Raw genomic sequence first — 18,448 nt, forward strand, 5'->3', positions numbered from 1 at the left:
CATGAACTGAACTAGAACTGAAATTTCATTTAAAACACCTGAAAGAGTAATCTGATTTGATTTAACAATCCTGCTTTATTTTAAGATAAAAATTGAACATGCATTTTAATAAATGTAGTGGCTTAAATACACCATAGAAGTTGTGCTGAAACATCTCTAAGGAATTCCACAAATATGTCCTTCGCAATTGTGATTTTCCTCTTTAAGTATTACATCCATCCATGCAGTGTATCCAGATGTCAATTTTTATGAAACACTTACAATTTCTGACAACACACCCACTAACCATCTTGCAGCTATCTCATTTATGTGAACTTTGGAAATCTGTAAAATTCCCCAAAAATGGGTTGCCAACTAATTTAGACTGACCTGACCAGTGCAAACAGAAATAAAGATGTAAGAAAAAAAGTACGAAAGGAAATGATCTGAGCTCACAAGAGAAAACATTAAAGGTGTTCAATAACATTAAGGGCCCTATTATGATGTCGGTCGGAAAGCCTCCGACCGTAGATCGGAGACTTTCCGACCGACAGCTAAGGTTCACAGTCCGATCGCCTTATTACAATGAAGTTGGTCGGCGTGTGAACCGGCTGGTCTGACTGACTGGCTTCCGACGGGCTGTTGGAACCACAACGCAATCCCTTAAAGACGGCGTTTCCGCTGTCGGGATTACGATGTCAGTTGCAGACAATCTTTCCATGCCGGCCTTTCCAACCTAGAAAGGCTGTCAGAACGTGACTTTGGGGGCCCCTAGCAGAGCCCTCTTGCCTCCACGACCTATGGGCATGAGCCTGGAGGGGGGGGGGTACCTATGGTGCCCCCTGTAAATCCCTGCACCGTGGGGCAGGCACCGTAAGGCCATTAGACGTCTATATTCCAATAGCACAGTCGTTATAAAAATGAAAACGCACACCAAGGAGTAATGAGAGTCAACTAAAAATTACGATAAAATCATAATTGTCTCTATGCGTTCAGAATTTTATAGCATAGCAACGTGCACCAGCTATACTCATTCATAGAGCAAAGCCTTAAAATGAACATTAGTCAGACACTATAGGAATATCTATGTAATTTGCAAATATGTAGAGATACAGTCTCATTAAAATATCAGGTTCATGGGTGCCATAAGGGAAAATGGCTTCTGTAAATCGCAAAAATCTGAATGAGAGCATGTCATACAAATTGACCGAGATACGTCACAACTTTATTTCTGAATATTTAATCACTTTTTACACAGCATTATTGTCAGAAAGTAGAGTTACTGCACTGTACACTGCGGCATGGTACAACCACAGCAAATAACACTACACTCTTACCTGGTACACTCTGTGACCTACATTCCCTGTAGGCTCCTGGGTCTTAGTGACTTTGAAAGGTTACAGATTGAACCTCTGAAGATTAAAGTTCTTTGTGTTAGTGCAAGCAATCAAGCACTATCAGGGTTGACCAAACCTGCTCAGGCTCGCAGAGAGGAGCTCTCTAGCGAGGAAGGGATGGACAGTAACTCTCCAGCCAGGATGGGGTGTCAAAACCATTGAACTTGTACCTGCCCCCGAGAAAGATTTCATGGGCAGCTTCCTTTCTCCTGCACCACAAAGCACTTAAATGCCCTAGATTCAGAAACACCTTGAAGGGCAGGACCAAAGTGAGTGTGGGACTCAGTCTGCCACTGTGCCACATGGTATCGGGGGAACCGGAGTCTTCCTATAAGACTTTATTGTATGGATGCCGCACTGTGAAGTGTGAGCTCCTCTCAGGGTGGGGCCGGGCCACTGTGTGATTCATCTGCATGGTTGAATGTCAGTGTATTTTCTACATAGATATGGTCCAACATCAATATTGTGCCCTAAATATCATTTATAAAAAATATTGTTCCATTGGATATTGATTTTATTTTATTAACGCTAATGAGGTTATAATAGTTTTTGACCATATTTAAGTTACAATATTTATGTCAAATGATATTCTGACAATGATATTCTGGTACCATACTAGAATGGCACTCATAGTGCAGCATATACATAGCAAAATGAATAAAAATGATTATCATGATGCACTGTCAAAATAGCATTCATGTGTTAACTCATAAACCTTCCAGATTAATTCGCAAGGCGTTTGTGAGGCTACAACACACAATACTCATGAGGAACTGGAGGCGACCGCATTCCAAGTCCAAACAAAGGTACAAACAATAGACTCTCTTAACAGCTTTGGGTCTTTCTTATTGTACAGCACAGTGATAGACCACTTGGTGAAAGTACTACATAGAAACAAATGAACATGCGCATAGATAAAATCAATGGGTTTACTGCAACACCGGTCTTTGTTTAACTACCTCATTTGTGTGATTGTCCTTCAAGAGAGACTCGAGAGGTCTTTAGATTATATTCCACAGAGCTCTGATATCTGATAGGCAGACACACACTAAATAGGCTAAATAAATTAATGCAAAGGAATAATGGCCATGAGCAAATGACTAGGACCACTCTAGTTTGGGTTTGAAATTCTTTTTTTGCAAATTTATTAGGCAATGTAATGGGTTAACTTATTGGTGATCCATGGGAAGCCAGCAATGATAAAACCCTGAGCTTGGAACTGCTGTAAGCACCAGTCTGCTTCTGGTGCTGTGACTTTTTGGGCTACCTCCCATATTTGGACCTATAGTCCAGAAACTGAACTCACGTTCAAGGTGAAGCATTACAAGGGAAGCCCCCAGTCTCTTATGCGTACAACTGCCAACTGGACTAAAGGGGTGCTGTTGCTTTCATCCCCGGTCCCCGACATGATATATCTCAGTGTCTCAGGCATAAAGCCTCCCTTTCGGCTCTTTCCTGGGAATGCTTTGTACACCAAGGTCGTTTGGATTGTGAAAACCCCCAACATTTTCCAAATATCCATAATGACAGACTTATGGCAAGAAGCGTAAGTGGTAGGGGTGGATTTCACTTTTTAGAACCACCAACGAGGCGGAAGCGTGGAGCAGTGAGTATATAAGAGCCCCGCCCCCTGCCCCCCCACCCGAGAAGGGATCCAGCTGGAGAAGTTTGTCATGCCACTCTGCATACCCAGACTCCCCTGTCTCTAAGGGAGTGGGCGGGAGAGGAAATTGTGTAATGAAGCGGAGTGAGGAGCTAAGTTAAGGCCTACCAAGATGTTGACCTGGGTGCGATGCAGACAGATACATCTCCCATGTTCACGCGCTCTAGCACTTTAAATTCACAACATTGTCAACACAAATCATTGTGATTCCAGTAACATTTGTTTGCTTCCTGTTTGCTCTTATGGTTAGGGGTTGCTTGTTTACGTGCATCGGGGCACTTAGAATACATCTTATTAAAGAATTGATTCTGGTTGCCTAATATACTAACCAGTCAGCAGCCGCCTCTTTAACGTTTACTTAGAGTCGTGCTATTTGTATAAAAGGACCTCTGTTTGATTTCCAATAAAAAGATGGTTCTTATGTGTTCAAATCGTCAAAAAAGGAACTTTATGATTGACAGAATAGATTCCGCGACAACCCTTTCTGAATTTCTGAATTATCACAAAAAGGTAAAAGAACAGTTTTCTTTAGGGTAATACCCTTCATGAGCCAGGCTACCCGCAAAGTAAAATCACGTGAAATAAATGTTTTTTAACCTGAAATGTTTTAATGCAATTAAAGCCAGGGCAGGCACACAATACATGGTAGTACACGTATGAGAACGGTTGAGTGCCTTTCATGATGTGATGGGCAACTTCAGGCATGAAGAGGCATAAAACGTTAGCAGGGAAATCACAAAAGAAAGACAAGGAAAAGGGAAAGCTACGGCTTTTAATTTAAAAAATGAAACTTTTGTAAAACCAACAGGATGGCAGCCTCTTCAAAGCTGGCGGTGGGCACTGCACTTTTGAAAGTCAGTACGTTTTCACTGAAATGACATTACTAATGCTTGTAATCATTAAGACTGGAATTCCGGGCACTTTCTAGTCCTTGCCTTCTGATGTGTTTTAAATGCAGCCTGTTTTCCTCAACCTGTAATTATGCATTCAGTGGTTTCCTTCTTAATTCCGTCTAAATTACACCCTTTGAACTTTTTAAATTCCTGTATCCTTTCAAAGATTACATCACTCATTCTACTGGGCGCTTAATTGTTAACTCATCTCCAGGTGTGTGGAATTTACCATGCAAATTAATAAACATCACGGCTTAAATACAGCTTCTATTATTTAAAGTAATACATGTCTGCTAGAATCTCTCTCTTTCCTAAAGGCATACAATACAAAACAACACAATTCCCACTGGAATATTTCAGTCTCCAAATCCAGGTAACTGGCCACCAGAACCTATGCAGTCTACAACATTTATCATCTGCCACTTCCTTCTTTAATGTCAGAAAAATGGAGATGCATATCCGCATTCCCTTTAAAGTAGATTTACCATACACCTAGGATGCTCCAAGGCATTTGTGAATCACTTCCGTAAAGTCTAACCCAGTGCCTAGTGCTTCTGATTGACAGCGCTGTCATGGAGCTGTGTTACTAACATTCCGCCTGTTCATTAGGTAGAGGCAGGGCAGTTGCTGCTAAGGTTATGCTTTGTATACTGAAGCTAGCTGGTAATAGCCACTGATGTTCCTTCAGGTTCAGCATAATGTGGTTGGATTTTTTTAACCTTTGGATGAAATGGACTGCTGGACATTTTTGTCTGGAGCCATGTGGATATTGGGGAAGGTGGCCAGGAGGACACAGCAGCCTTTCAGATGGGATGTCAAGACATGGCTGGTTGTTCTGCGGTCTCTTTCAGGGAGGTGTTAATTGCCTTCATACTGAAGGGAGAGTTGATACCAAGCAGTTACCATTTTTTTTGACAATGTGGGTTTTGAATGAGAGGTGCTAAAGGTTTCAAGGTGGATAGGATCTGGAGGGTGGATCCTTTCACCTGAATATCCAGATCCATGCTGAATCCTGGTCTGCTTGTAGGAGATCTTAGGTCAGATGATGGCTGGGCTTTAGGGCACATTAAAGTGCAGGTGGCTCTCCTTGGCTAACTGAGTGTTCTTGATATCATGGCTGATCAGGAGGACTCCAGAGGGCTCAACACTGGTAAGAGATAGATCAATGGAGTACACAACAGGTCACGGGTAATTGTTCAATCTTGGTGGTCCCATCTGAATGAATTAGTGCCAAGTGAAGACTAATAGAATCCATAAATTCGAAGTCGCTGTAGACTACCATTGTCTGTCATGAGAAGGGCATTACTCACAATGTGCACATAAATACACTGAAAGCTTCAAAAGATAAGAACTATGTTGGTGTTTGATGAGTTTAGGATGTGCTTTGTGGGTGGATACTGTATGTTGGTTGAATACCAGCAAAGCAGCAGCGGTGGACTTCTCCGGCAGCAATGGGTGCTGACATTCAATAGTTGAATGCAAGAAGAACAGATGATGGACGGAATGCTGAACAAATCAAACATTCACCCTCAGTCACAGATCTGGGTTAAATCCACCGTGGGTCCAAACTTGAATGGCATGGTGAGCAAAAAGCAGATGGATTTAACCAAGATCTGTGATTGTGGGTGAATGTTTGATTTGTTCAGAATTCTGAACATCATCTTTTCTTTTTGCATTGCCACCCTAAGTGGAAAGTGCATGCCCAGATGTGGGTCCTGTGCTCGCTATGCCACCGGATTCAAGCTAGTCTGTATGATGAGGAGTGATACCCAAAACCAGTCCCAGGATTCTTGTTTCTTGTCCTGGGAGGACCTGACTGGGCAGTTTGGGCTGGACTGTTCCCATGGGAAGTAGTGTCAAGAATGATTTGCATATGGCTGGGTCCAAACTGGAATGGCAAGCAAAAAAACGATGCATTTAACCCAGATATCTGACTGGGGGGTGAATGTTTAATTTGTTCAGTATTCTGTACATCAACTGTTCTTTTTGCATTTGTCACCCTATGTGGGAGGGGTATGCCCAGATGTGTGTCCAGTGCTCACTATGCCACCAGTTTCAAGCTAGTCTAGCTGATGAGGGGTGATACTCCGAAACCGGTCCCAGGATGCTTTTTTCTTGTCCACGGAGGACCTGGCTTGGCAGTTTGGGCTGGACAGTTCCCATGGGGAACAGGGTCAAGAATGATTTGCATATGGCTGGCTCCAAACTGAAATGGCATGGTGAGCAAAAAAACTATGGATTTAACCCAGATCAATGACTGGGGTGAATGTTTAATTTGTTCAGCATTCCGTCCCTCATCTGTTCTTTTGACATTCAATAGTCATCACATTGGTGTACATAACTTCAAATATGTTCAGTTTGGGGTTGGTAATGTTTACCCTCAATCCCTAGATCATGAGGACCCTCTTCATATGTTTAGCACATGATTCTTCATGTAGAAAGCGATCTTCAAGGAAGATGATATAGGAATAGTTAACATGAGACAATGTGGTGAAGTCAGTGTCTGTAGTCCAATGGGTCATTAGATGGTAAATGTTACCATTAGTGTTAAGAGGAAGTGGGAGGTAAAGGATAAGGCTTGTCGCAGTGTGACAGATCAGGAAAGCTTGTGGTTGATGTCAAGGCCTCCACCAGTCTTATGCAGGCTACGGTGTAGTCTGTAGTAATGAAGATGCCCAGGGTGTTTTTGGGGTTAGAAAGTAACCATATGTTTCTGTAATGAAGACTGCATCGTTTGATGCAAAGTAAAGGTCTACTGCATGATATCATAAGAAATGCATGCTAATGTGCATGCAATTTCTTTTAAGCCTGCTAGTGTGGAGATATATTGTAAGGTGTACGTTCTTTGCATGTGAGGGTCCTGATTGGGCAAGGAAAAGCATACCATAGTATTATTGCATGGTAAAAACAAATGCAAGAGTTCTAGCCCTTGACCCATCCTTAGCCATAACAAGATCTAGCAGGATGCTCCCCCCTTTTATGCTGTCAACACCCAGGCACTGTCCCAAAAATATTTTCTGAAAGGCAGGAATGTCATAGAAATATTGCAGATGACAGTACAATAATGGGAATCTTCCAAGAGGAAGATGTTGTAAAAGCATAAGACTACGCCTTCTGTGTGTTGCGTGGGTGCTTCTGTTAACAAGCATTTGCACTGCAATAGGTCTAACATTTGTGAAAGCTAGAGCTACTGGTGTTGTGAATGACAAAGTTTCTTAGATATGTTTTTTGGTTTGCAAGCATTGTACACAGCTGTTCCGTAACGTGTATGTGGCTATATGTATGAGAATGTATAGAGCACTGTACGACAGGGGCGCAATGAATCATGTGATGGCTGAGGGCTGACATTTGAGATAGTTACAGCAAGGGTTACAAGTGTGGGTTGCCAAAAAGCTGAGATGCAGGGTTTAGACATTATTAAAAGGGACAGAAATAAATTGCCCAAAACTAAATATTTCGGGCTAACCGTACAAAAGTCTCCCTCCACTGCTCCATGCATGATAATGGTTTCAGGATACAATGAGCTGTGCCTGCACCTTCGAGCCTTGCCCACAGTAAGCCATGATGACTGCTGCTGTTTTGACTGAGAAAGACCATAAAACAGGTGAGCCTGAACGCACAGCGAGCCCGAGGGAAGCAGGAAATGACACCACACACTGCACGCCGCCACAGACAAAAATAAGTACTGAGTTGTATGTTTTCCAGAGTGAATACTGCGAGCCACGCATAAAGAAATGGGCGCGTCCACCATTGTTTAAGTGAAAGCGTGGCATGAAGCTCTTGAAAAAAAAGACTTTGTTTGTGAACGTGAATACAGTGATCTGCGCATACAGAAAGGCGTGTGCCACCATGAAAGTGAAAGCGCGGCACAGGGCGATTTAAAAAAGAAAAAGACTTTCTGTTTGTTAATGTAAATACACCAGCCGTGCACAAAGCAATGTGTACGGATGCCATTTTAAAAGTGAAAGCACGGCTTGGGGAGCTTTAAAAAGAAGACTTTCTGTCTTTAAATAATAAAATAAAAAAACAGCACTGACATTATATTTAACAAGGAGGGGGAACGAGGGTTAGCAAATATAAAGAGCAGCTGTTTATAATTACGAGGAAAGAGAGCCAGCATGGGCACGAGTGAATTGCTGAGCCTAATAAAGTCTAAATGATAAAAGAGTGCTCAGACAGTAATAAATAACATGATGAGGAACACCACATGTAAGAGGGCCAGTCCTCATGGGAGGTTACAAAAGAAAAAAAGGAGGGACTAGTAACCATTTTAATGAACGAATAGCAGCCATTTACAAAGGACAGTAAAAGGATCCAATTAGATAGATTGATGTTGCTTAATGCCCATATCCTGAATACAGCATGTCCCGAAGAGACAGCATAAGTGCTGCCTGGGAGGGACCTAAAAAGGAGAGGTTGGATTTGGCCATAAAGTGTTGCTGTCGCAGATGGTGGCTTTGGATTGGTGGGGCAAGTGTTGAAGCATTCTGAGAGAATGATACTGCAGGTGTTATTTGACTTTGCAGCACCTTTGTTGATTGGGCATACCTTTTCCCTCCGAAGGTGTGTACCTTGCCATAAAGGTGGGGTTTTTGTAAGAAAAAAACGAGCATGCGTTGTATTAGCTCAATTAATGATGAACCTCATTTGATTTGTTGTTGCTACAGAATTCATGTATATGATCTCATGCTTCTTGGTGGCCCATTATTACTTCAACATGGTTATAACATAACTACTTTTTGTTCATGTTGTAGCAGAACCTGGAATTGTGAGTCTCTTTTGGGTAAGAGACTATTTCAGAAATGAGGTATTTGACAACTCTAATGCTACCCTTTCCTGTCCCACTTTGTCCATCTCATGTGCAATAAGGTATCTAAAGAAGGGTGTGTAGCATTCACTGGAAATTCTATGGTTTTCTTGGGTTTTCGAAGTAGCGCCTTTATAATAGTTAGAGACTAGGCACTGAACAGTGCTACATCTACAACAGTGAAAGTGTAAAGAAGCATTGGTAAAAACCAATAGGTCTTGCCTAATGCTTGTTAGCTGAAAGAAATGCTTTTATTCTAATGCTGTGCAGCTTAAGAGAAATCAGCAAAAACAGAAGTGCACTGATGTGTACATGTGCCTGTTATGGCACTATGCTGGCCCAGAATGCCTATGGAAGTAAACACATGCATCAGCACGCACGCACATATATTTGTCATCATGTCGTCGCCATTTTGTTCCTTTTTTTATTTACTGTTGAAGATGGTGACTCCACTTGAAGAGGAATAAAAAAAAAAAAAGAATTTAAAAGTGTTTTTTGGCCCAGGCACCCACTTGGTAGTTATGGTAAGGACCATGTTTCCAGAGAAATTCTATTTTTTAGTTTGCAATTTAACTTTGGCGACATTTGACGGATCTTCACAAAACTTTCCCAAAAAAGTGTAATTCAAATGCATTTTCCTGATGTAATTTTCAATAGGCACTTTAGACAGAACTACATCCATATTTGTCAGAAAGTTAGAGCTTGATCCAGAAAGCGCACCATTTTGTGATTTGGAGTAAATCTGTACACTAGTTTTTGAGAAATTAAGGCACAAAATATATTTTTACATGACACCACTGGAGATCCGTGGAAGATACACAATGGGTCAGGGAATCTGCAAGCTCACCCACACTTTGTGATTGGCTAGCTGCAAACGGAAGAACATGTTGTTGCTGCCTTCTTAGGACTTGGGGACTCAGTTCTGATTCCTAATTAAAAAAAAAAAATTAGATATAAGGGGGCTGGGTATGGTACCCTGATCCCGTAGTTCTGATAAATATACCTGGTGAATTTCAATGGTTACGTTACTTTAAAACATTTTTGCTGTAACTGACATAACTATGATGTCCCTTTAACTATAAATAAAACCTACTGGCAGTCGCCAGTGAGCAGATATAGTTAGGACCTAGTTTCCATTGGAAGAACATTTTTTGTTTGCTAATAACGTTGGTTCTGTTTGTCGAATATTTACAAAACTTTCAAGCCCACTTCAGCTGCTGTCTGGAAAGTTTTGGGGTGATCTGTCAAGTGGGGGCCGAGAAAAGGGGGGGGTCTCTCAAAACAAGATTTACCCATGCAATTCCCCATAGGGATTTTAGACCAGACTACAGCTAAGACCGCTGAACAGAATTTCTTCAATCTTGGCTGAAAGCTAGATCTTGGTACAGAAAGAGTGCTTTTTGTAATTTGGTGTAAATCTGTTCACTAGTTTTGGAGTTATTAAAGTAAAAAGATTTATGTATATTTAGAGACTTTGATGCCCCGCGATGGATCCATGTGCCAACATCAATGCAGTGATTGGCTGGCCACAACCTGAGAGGGAAAGTTGCGGCCATCATTTTGTACATTGGGACTCGGTTGCTAGTGGGCTAAATACAATTTAAAAGTGCCAGAAAGGGTCAGGGTAGAGTACCATGAACCCATGGGACTAATGGAGGGGTCTGTGAGGGACCACTCATGGGCAAGGAATTGTTCAAAAATGTTTTTGTTAGAGTGAGGGTCTGTGGATCCACTGCACTGCTCAGGGTGAACCCCCTGTGTACTCCATGGTGGATCTGCAGATCAAAACCCCAATTTAAAAAACATCACAGAGCCATTTACCCATTCACAGATCCACACATCTACTCATACACTCACTCACATACCGAATTACTCCTCCTCACAACCACTCACTTACCCACTCACACACCCATAAAGCCACTCATACATCCACTCATAGACCCACAAAACCATTCACACACCCATTTACAGACCCACACACCCACCTAGAGACACAACCACTCACACACCCATACAGCTACTCACACACCCACTCAGACCCCCAAAACCACTCACACATACACACAGCCACTCACACACCTACTACCACACCCACACAGCCACTGACTCACCTACTCACACATCCATATCACCACTTACAAACCCATATAGCCACTCTCACACCCAGGCACAGGCAGTGATACACTTATAGAAATTGCAATAGCATATGTTAATATTAAATGGGTTGTTGTGTTAGTAATGAATGTATGCATTTGGTTGGAAAAGGACCAGTGGATCCATAAAATACATTTAAAAAAAGAAAGCATTAGTGCATTGCATTTATAGAAAGACTACATAAGTTAACTTATCTCAATTTTCTCATTTCTAGTTTTAAAATATATAATAAGACTGAATGTGTGAATAAAATGTAGTTATAAACTTGTGAGAATGTATATTACTAAATTGAACTTATGAGTCAAATTGTAGTACAATTTATATTCAGAAAATGGTGAAATTCACACAAAAAACAAAGGATACAAGTACGTTATAGTTAGGAAATAGCATTAAAAATACATAGAAATCCTCTGAAAAAAACCGAAGGCTGCAGGGACATTGTAGTTAGGAAATAGAATTTAAAAAAACTTCAAAATTCACTGATAAAACAAAGGTTACAGGGATGTTATAGTTAGGTTCAGATTTTACACACACACAAACCCACCATGACATGAGTCATGTAATATGTGAGGTCATGAGCAGTGTATTACAGTGGGAATAAATTATGTTAAGCTAAGATAACTATAACTGCTGAATTTCTATGGTTTGTGTTAGTAAAATCTGAACCTATCAATAACGTCCATGTAATCTTTGTTTTTTTAGTGAAAAATATATATATGTTTTTTTTCTTTCTTTTTTTGCTGCGATGGGATGCCACTGAGGAGCGAGTGGGGTAGAAGGCAACATGGGGTAGTAACGGAGGATCATAAAGGGGAAGGGTTAAACAAATAAATTTGAAAAATAAAAAAGTCGCTACCTGAATATGACCAGTGGAAGGATACAAGGCATCCAATTAAAAGGAGGGTAAGGAAGCTCTGCTCCAGTGGATGGTAGATGTTAAGAATTACTTTTAGCTGAGAAACCTTGGACGTATGACCCTTCATTGATTTCAAGCCTTATATAAGTATTTGACACATTTCTAGACCACTAGTTACTGCATGTCAGGATTAATGCACATAATCAGTTTTACTCCAGGGGGCTAAGATGGGTAGCAATGGGTGTTACGGAATACATTTTGCAACAGGAGACTGTACTACATTTATCTTAATCTTTTTAATGTGTGGTGGTAAAATTGAAGGGGTGGGGAGATAGGTTGAAGACTAGTGGAGAGTGGGATTTTAGTGCCACCCTGAGCCAGGAATAAAGAGAAAGGAGCCTGGTGTTTCTTCATGCATTTGGTGTACCACAGTTAACAGATGCCATTCTCATGCGATCCAGTTATTCCCATTTTCATATCTCTCTTCATAGACGTATTTGGCCTTTCTCCCAACAAGGAGATCACTCACAAGAAGTATTACAATCCCTGTAGGCTACAAGCTTAGAAAGTAAATAGTATGTGTGCTAAGCCAGGAATCAGAAGTCTACAGAGACAGTGTAGAAATAACATATGTATTATTTTACAGAATGAAGACATGGAATCAACCGATAGAATGGCAAGGTTCAACCTGAAGTGGATCTATATGTTTGACTGAAAGAATAGATTTTAATGGCCTAAAAGAATTTGGAAACATCATTACAAAAAAGTAAGCAGCCCCTTCAATAAGTTGGAAACATACGCACGTGTTGAGTAAAAGGTTCTTCAAATATGTTCCATGTTTAAAAATATGTTCTATGTAAAGTGTATTATTAATCATTTATTTATTCATTCACATGTTCAGTAAAGTGCTAGCTAGGGAAGGGATCTTGACTAGACCTCTCGCCATACACAGCTATGGGGATCCATGTTTGATGAGCAGGCAGTCGTATTGTGTTTACTCAGTTATCAGTTTCTAAGGTGGCCCTGCCCCTAGTTAATCTAGCAAAATGGGAAAGCCTGTTTACTTGTATGAAGAAAAGCAAGGGGGGCAGCAAAGGGAAACTGTTCGTATTGGGATATATTCAAGGTATAACTGTCTCAAATGTTCTAGGAAAATTGAGCCACGTGATGTTGTACATTCGATTAATATCACCCTTCTTGTACAACAGGCTTGTATTTCTTCCTAATCCCAGTGTCCTCTCCCCCTTTGACAGCTTAATTTCCTGTTCTGTTTGTGTGAGAGGCAAATGAATATTTAGTGTAAAACTTTATTATGATTAAGGTTGCAGTGCATTCTTCATCTGGATTCCAGCTGTTCCACAATCAATTACTCTCCCGTCCCCTCCCAGTCAGGCTCCACCAAAAGCCCCCAAAGACTGGGGAGAAATGTCTTGTTGATATATTACGCTCTGCATGATGATTCTGGGTTCCAATTCTCCATAGATCCAACAAAAACTTTTGACCTCAATCAATTACCTCTTAATGAAGTAACAGAACGTTTCTCAGCAAGCACATTAAGACAGCCTTCATGATCCAAATGAACAGTGATATCAAACCACATTAATTTGCATGCTTTATCCCACAGGTATTCCTCCAACAGATCCATGTTTTTCAGCCCTCTGTTTTCTAGAGGAGAACAAATCATGTAAAAATATGGTAGCCTTTTGGTCAGGTCAACGTACAACAGACATTTTGAGTCTCATCCGTTGCACGTAATTATGGGGCCAATTTATTCTTTGGCGGACTGAATATACTTTGTCAGTGCAACGGAGTTACTGTTGCCCTTATGGAGTAACTGCCTGACAAATTCAGAAATGACTGCCAAGTTGGCTGTCACTTTTAAGGCATTGGCAGGCACCGCTGACACACCAGTTGCTCTCAATGCTTTTTAAAGTTTGACACGGTACTCTGTTAACATGACGTAGCCATCCGTCAAGTGTTTTTTTTTATCTTCAAAAAGAAAATCCCAAAGCAGGATTTTCTTTTTGAAAAAAAGCCTCCTTACCATGTGATTCATCTCCTATGGTGAGGAGGGCATTGTTTTGTTTTTGACTGTCCCTTACCCCCAAGGTTTGCCTGGTGGTGACAGGCAGTAAAAACACAATGTGTCCACTCATCTAAATTAGGTGGGAGGACATATAATGAATTCTCCGATGGCCCTTACTCTGTCCGGGAATGGGTCAACGTACAACAGACATTTTGAGTCTCATCCGTTGCACGTAATTATGGGGCCAATTTATTCTTTGGCGGACTGAATATACTTCCGTTGCACGTAATTATGGTACTCTGTTAACATGACGTAGCCATCCGTCAAGCGTTTTTTTTTATCTTCAAAAAGAAAATCCCAAAGCAGGATTTTCTTTTTGAAAAAAAGCCTCATTGCCATGTGATTCATCTCCTATGGTGAGGAGGGCATTTTTTTGTTTTTTACTGTCCCTTACCCCCAAGGTTTGCCTGGTGGTGACAGGCAGTAAAAACACAATGTGTCCACTCATCTAAATTAGGTGGGAGGACATATATTGAATTCTCCAATGGCCCTTACTCTGTCCGGGCATGGGAGAAGCTTGACCACAGCATATAAATTCAGCAGGCGGACCATTAAATTGAAGGTAAGTTTACTCCATTTCCGTTGCAATGGAGTATACTTACTGCCAATCTATAAGTTATGCTCTATGAATGGTAATACCATACCAGATAGATACAGATACCACGGGGTGTGGTCCTCACCAGGTGTTTTACTACAGACCTTGGAATGGGAATAACATGGATTATGAAGTAATACCACATCAAGAAATATATAAAATGTATATGGATTCAACATTTGATCACCCTCCATTCTAGAATGGAGTATTGAAGCTGTCCTGCCCTGGCTCCATGAGCCACTTAACTGCTCCTTGGCCGTGGGCCCGGTTCCTCCGTGGTGGAAGCATGCAATGGTAGTTACACTCCTCAAAAAAGCAATTTTTAGATCCAACTAAACCTGATAAATCCTGACACATTCCAATGCTTAACAAAAAAGGGGGGACAAGTGGGCTTTAAAAGGTCCTACATACATGCCCATACGAATCAAAACAAGAAAGAGTATGTAGTTCCTAAAGAGAGTCGTGAGCAGGTGAGAGAGCCAAAGTAACTATTACTACGGAAGTCGTCCAACTGATATTACAAGGGGATAGGGGAATTCCCTTGTTTGGAACTAGGGCCCTCACACACCCAGCCAGCTAGGTGTCATGCTTCATCATTGGGCCTGCTCCTCGTCGGGTCGGCGCTGCAATACCCGACGGGCACCCAATGCGGGGCTCTTTGGCGGAGATCTTTTGTTCCACGCCGTATGGTGTAGTGGGGGTGAGGGGCCCAAAGTGAGTAAATATGGTGAGTGCAGTGATTAAAAAAGGTAAGGGAATCCAATAAGAGACCTTTATTCAGATAGGTTCCCTGCCTCATTAAAATGAAGGTCGAGTGGCGTATATGTGGCTGTGATAAATAAAATCATTTACGCTCTACTCGTATTGTGTACAGGTCAACATGTTTCTTGCCTTGCTCGTCAGGAGGATCGAATGGCAATTCATCAGGACCAAGTGACATACATCTGCACATCAGGAGAGGTGGAAGCACCTACCTCCCAACTAATCAAACTGTGGGAGAAGTGACCACAATGATGGAGGACGACCTAAAGAAAAACAACAATAACATATTTGTATATATCGTTGTAGACATAGTAATAGTAACGACTCTCTCAACACTTCAATTATACGTTGATAATAATGACCCTTGGTAAGAGAAAACATGCTTCACATTGTTGCAAATTTAAGTGTCAATGTTTCTTGAAAGGCTTACAGTGAGATCATAATGGAAGACTTAAAAACAGGACTCAAACTCGTCAAGAGGATAGTGGCAAATGGACTCACCTACAATTGTAGGAGTCATACCTCAGCAGTTGCCGGCGGGTCATAGGACACCTATCATGTAGTGTCCTATAGGGGCAGAATAGTGAAAAAATCACCAATTAGTTAAAAGCACACCTGGGAAAAAGAAAAAAACCTATGATGCAAAAAAGGGCAGTAGGGTGGCGGGGGGGAGGGGGGCAGCATAATGGGAGTGAAACTCCAATACAAGGGCAGAGCCCCCAAAAAACTAGTCGGAAGAGCCAACACGGACCCTGTCAATGACTTGTAAAGGAACACCACTATGAGAGGTTACAGGGTAAAGGGGCGGGAGCATCTTGTCCCTGTGTCGCGGCTCATACTGATGGTGGTTAACTAATGGTTAAAGGCACTCGCTTACCGCTAGAATCAGCCGCCTCTCACCCAAAGCCAGCACCTCAGTTATATTACAACGGCGGCCGGAACCGCTCGTGGATGAATACGAGCTCACCTGATCAGCAATGGATCCTTCTATGAGACCTAACCCACCGCCGGTGGAGCGGAATGGCTACAGTCAGCTTGAGTGTGTGTCTCTAATGCCACCGGCGCAAAAATGCAGGCGGGGCCAACCCCGGAAGGGTAACTGCACGTGATCTCGCCTAGAACTAGGGACACCATAGGCTCATACGCGGGGGTAACCGTGTCGGCTATCTTGAAATGGTGTAAACCCAGTAGGGGCAAGTAAATTACCTGTGTTGCAGTGTCCTAGGTAGGGAGCTGAGAATGGAACGGGGTTCCAACCCAAAAATAAAATAGACAACCAAAGGAATAAGCGATTGCGTAGTTGTCAAAAAAGGATAATATCAATTAACGGTCTGTTAAAAAAGGTGTAAGGTGAATACACTGTAGTTGGTGTGTACTGCTGCTCGCTGAGGATGTTAAATGCGTCAGGTGGAAAAGGGGCACAACGATGGCTGTATCAGGAGTAAAAAATCCAAAGGCCACTAAAACCAGGACTCAGAAAGAGTACCCCTCAATGTGTGTGCAGACAAGGTGAATGCTACATCAAAGAGGAATAAAAAATATATATACATTTTATATATATTGGATAAAAACAAAGGGCCAGAAGAAGCAATTTGCATCTTTGGTAACCTGAAGAAGTCCCACGGGGGTAACCCGTGCATATTACTTAACAAAAAAGGGGGGACAAGTGGGCTTTAAAAGGTCCTACATACATGCCCATACGAATCAAAACAAGAAAGAGTATGTAGTTCCTAAAGAGAGTCGTGAGCAGGTGAGAGAGCCAAAGTAACTATTACTACGGAAGTCGTCCAACTGATATTACAAGGGGATAGGGGAATTCCCTTGTTTGGAACTAGTTTTTTGGGGGCTCTGCCCTTGTATTGGAGTTTCACTCCCATTACGCTGCCCCCCTCCCCCCCGCCACCCTACTGCCCTTTTTTGCATCATAGGTTTTTTTCTTTTTCCCAGGTGTGCTTTTAACTAATTGGTGATTTTTTCACTATTCTGCCCCTATAGGACACTACATGATAGGTGTCCTATGACCCGCCGGCAACTGCTGAGGTATGACTCCTACAATTGTAGGTGAGTCCATTTGCCACTATCCTCTTGACGAGTTTGAGTCCTGTTTTTAAGTCTTCCATTATGATCTCACTGTAAGCCTTTCAAGAAACATTGACACTTAAATTTGCAACAATGTGAAGCATGTTTTCTCTTACCAAGGGTCATTATTATCAACGTATAATTGAAGTGTTGAGAGAGTCGTTACTATTACTATGTCTACAACGATATATACAAATATGTTATTGTTGTTTTTCTTTAGGTCGTCCTCCATCATTGTGGTCACTTCTCCCACAGTTTGATTAGTTGGGAGGTAGGTGCTTCCACCTCTCCTGATGTGCAGATGTATGTCACTTGGTCCTGATGAATTGCCATTCGATCCTCCTGACGAGCAAGGCAAGAAACATGTTGACCTGTACACAATACGAGTAGAGCGTAAATGATTTTATTTATCACAGCCACATATACGCCACTCGACCTTCATTTTAATGAGGCAGGGAACCTATCTGAATAAAGGTCTCTTATTGGATTCCCTTACCTTTTTTAATCACTGCACTCACCATATTTACTCACTTTGGGCCCCTCACCCCCACTACACCATACGGCGCGGAACAAAAGATCTCCGCCAAAGAGCCCCGCATTGGGTGCCCGTCGGGTATTGCAGCGCCGACCCGACGAGGAGCAGGCCCAATGATGAAGCATGACACCTAGCTGGCTGGGTGTGTGAGGGCCCTAGTTCCAAACAAGGGAATTCCCCTATCCCCTTGTAATATCAGTTGGACGACTTCCGTAGTAATAGTTACTTTGGCTCTCTCACCTGCTCACGACTCTCTTTAGGAATTACATTCCAATGCTACCTTCCTTTGCCAAAGTTACTGAAAAGCATCTCAACCGGCAACTCTCCACATTTATTGAGGCAAATGACCTTCCTAAAACACAGTTGGGGTTCCGTCCCTCCTATAGAATGAATTCGGCCCTGATATTAGCCTCTGAGTCCATACACCAAATCCTGGACACCGCAGACACTGCAGCTGTTCTGATGCTGGACCACAGAATAGCGTTTGACACCGTCTCACAACTTGCCCATCAAGCATCTGTGGAGATGCAGTGTTGGCCATAAAAACCTTGATGTGGATTGCCTCCTTTCTACAGGGCTGCACCTTCCAGGTGTTCCAAAGTCATATCATTCCAAAGTGTTCATCATGCAGCAGGGAGTGCC

General features: G+C 42.0%; 1 protein-coding gene across 1 annotated transcript in view; it reads right to left on the minus strand.

Moving 5' to 3' along the window:
- SLIT3 (slit guidance ligand 3) overlaps window positions 1-18,448 on the minus strand; it is a 1,010,870-nt gene that overhangs the window by 639,218 nt on the left and 353,204 nt on the right. The gene's annotated exons all lie outside the window — the stretch shown is intronic.

The sequence above is a fragment of the Triturus cristatus genome, chromosome 7 (assembly GCF_964204655.1).
Source record: "Triturus cristatus chromosome 7, aTriCri1.1, whole genome shotgun sequence".
NCBI lineage: Eukaryota > Metazoa > Chordata > Amphibia > Caudata > Salamandridae > Triturus > Triturus cristatus.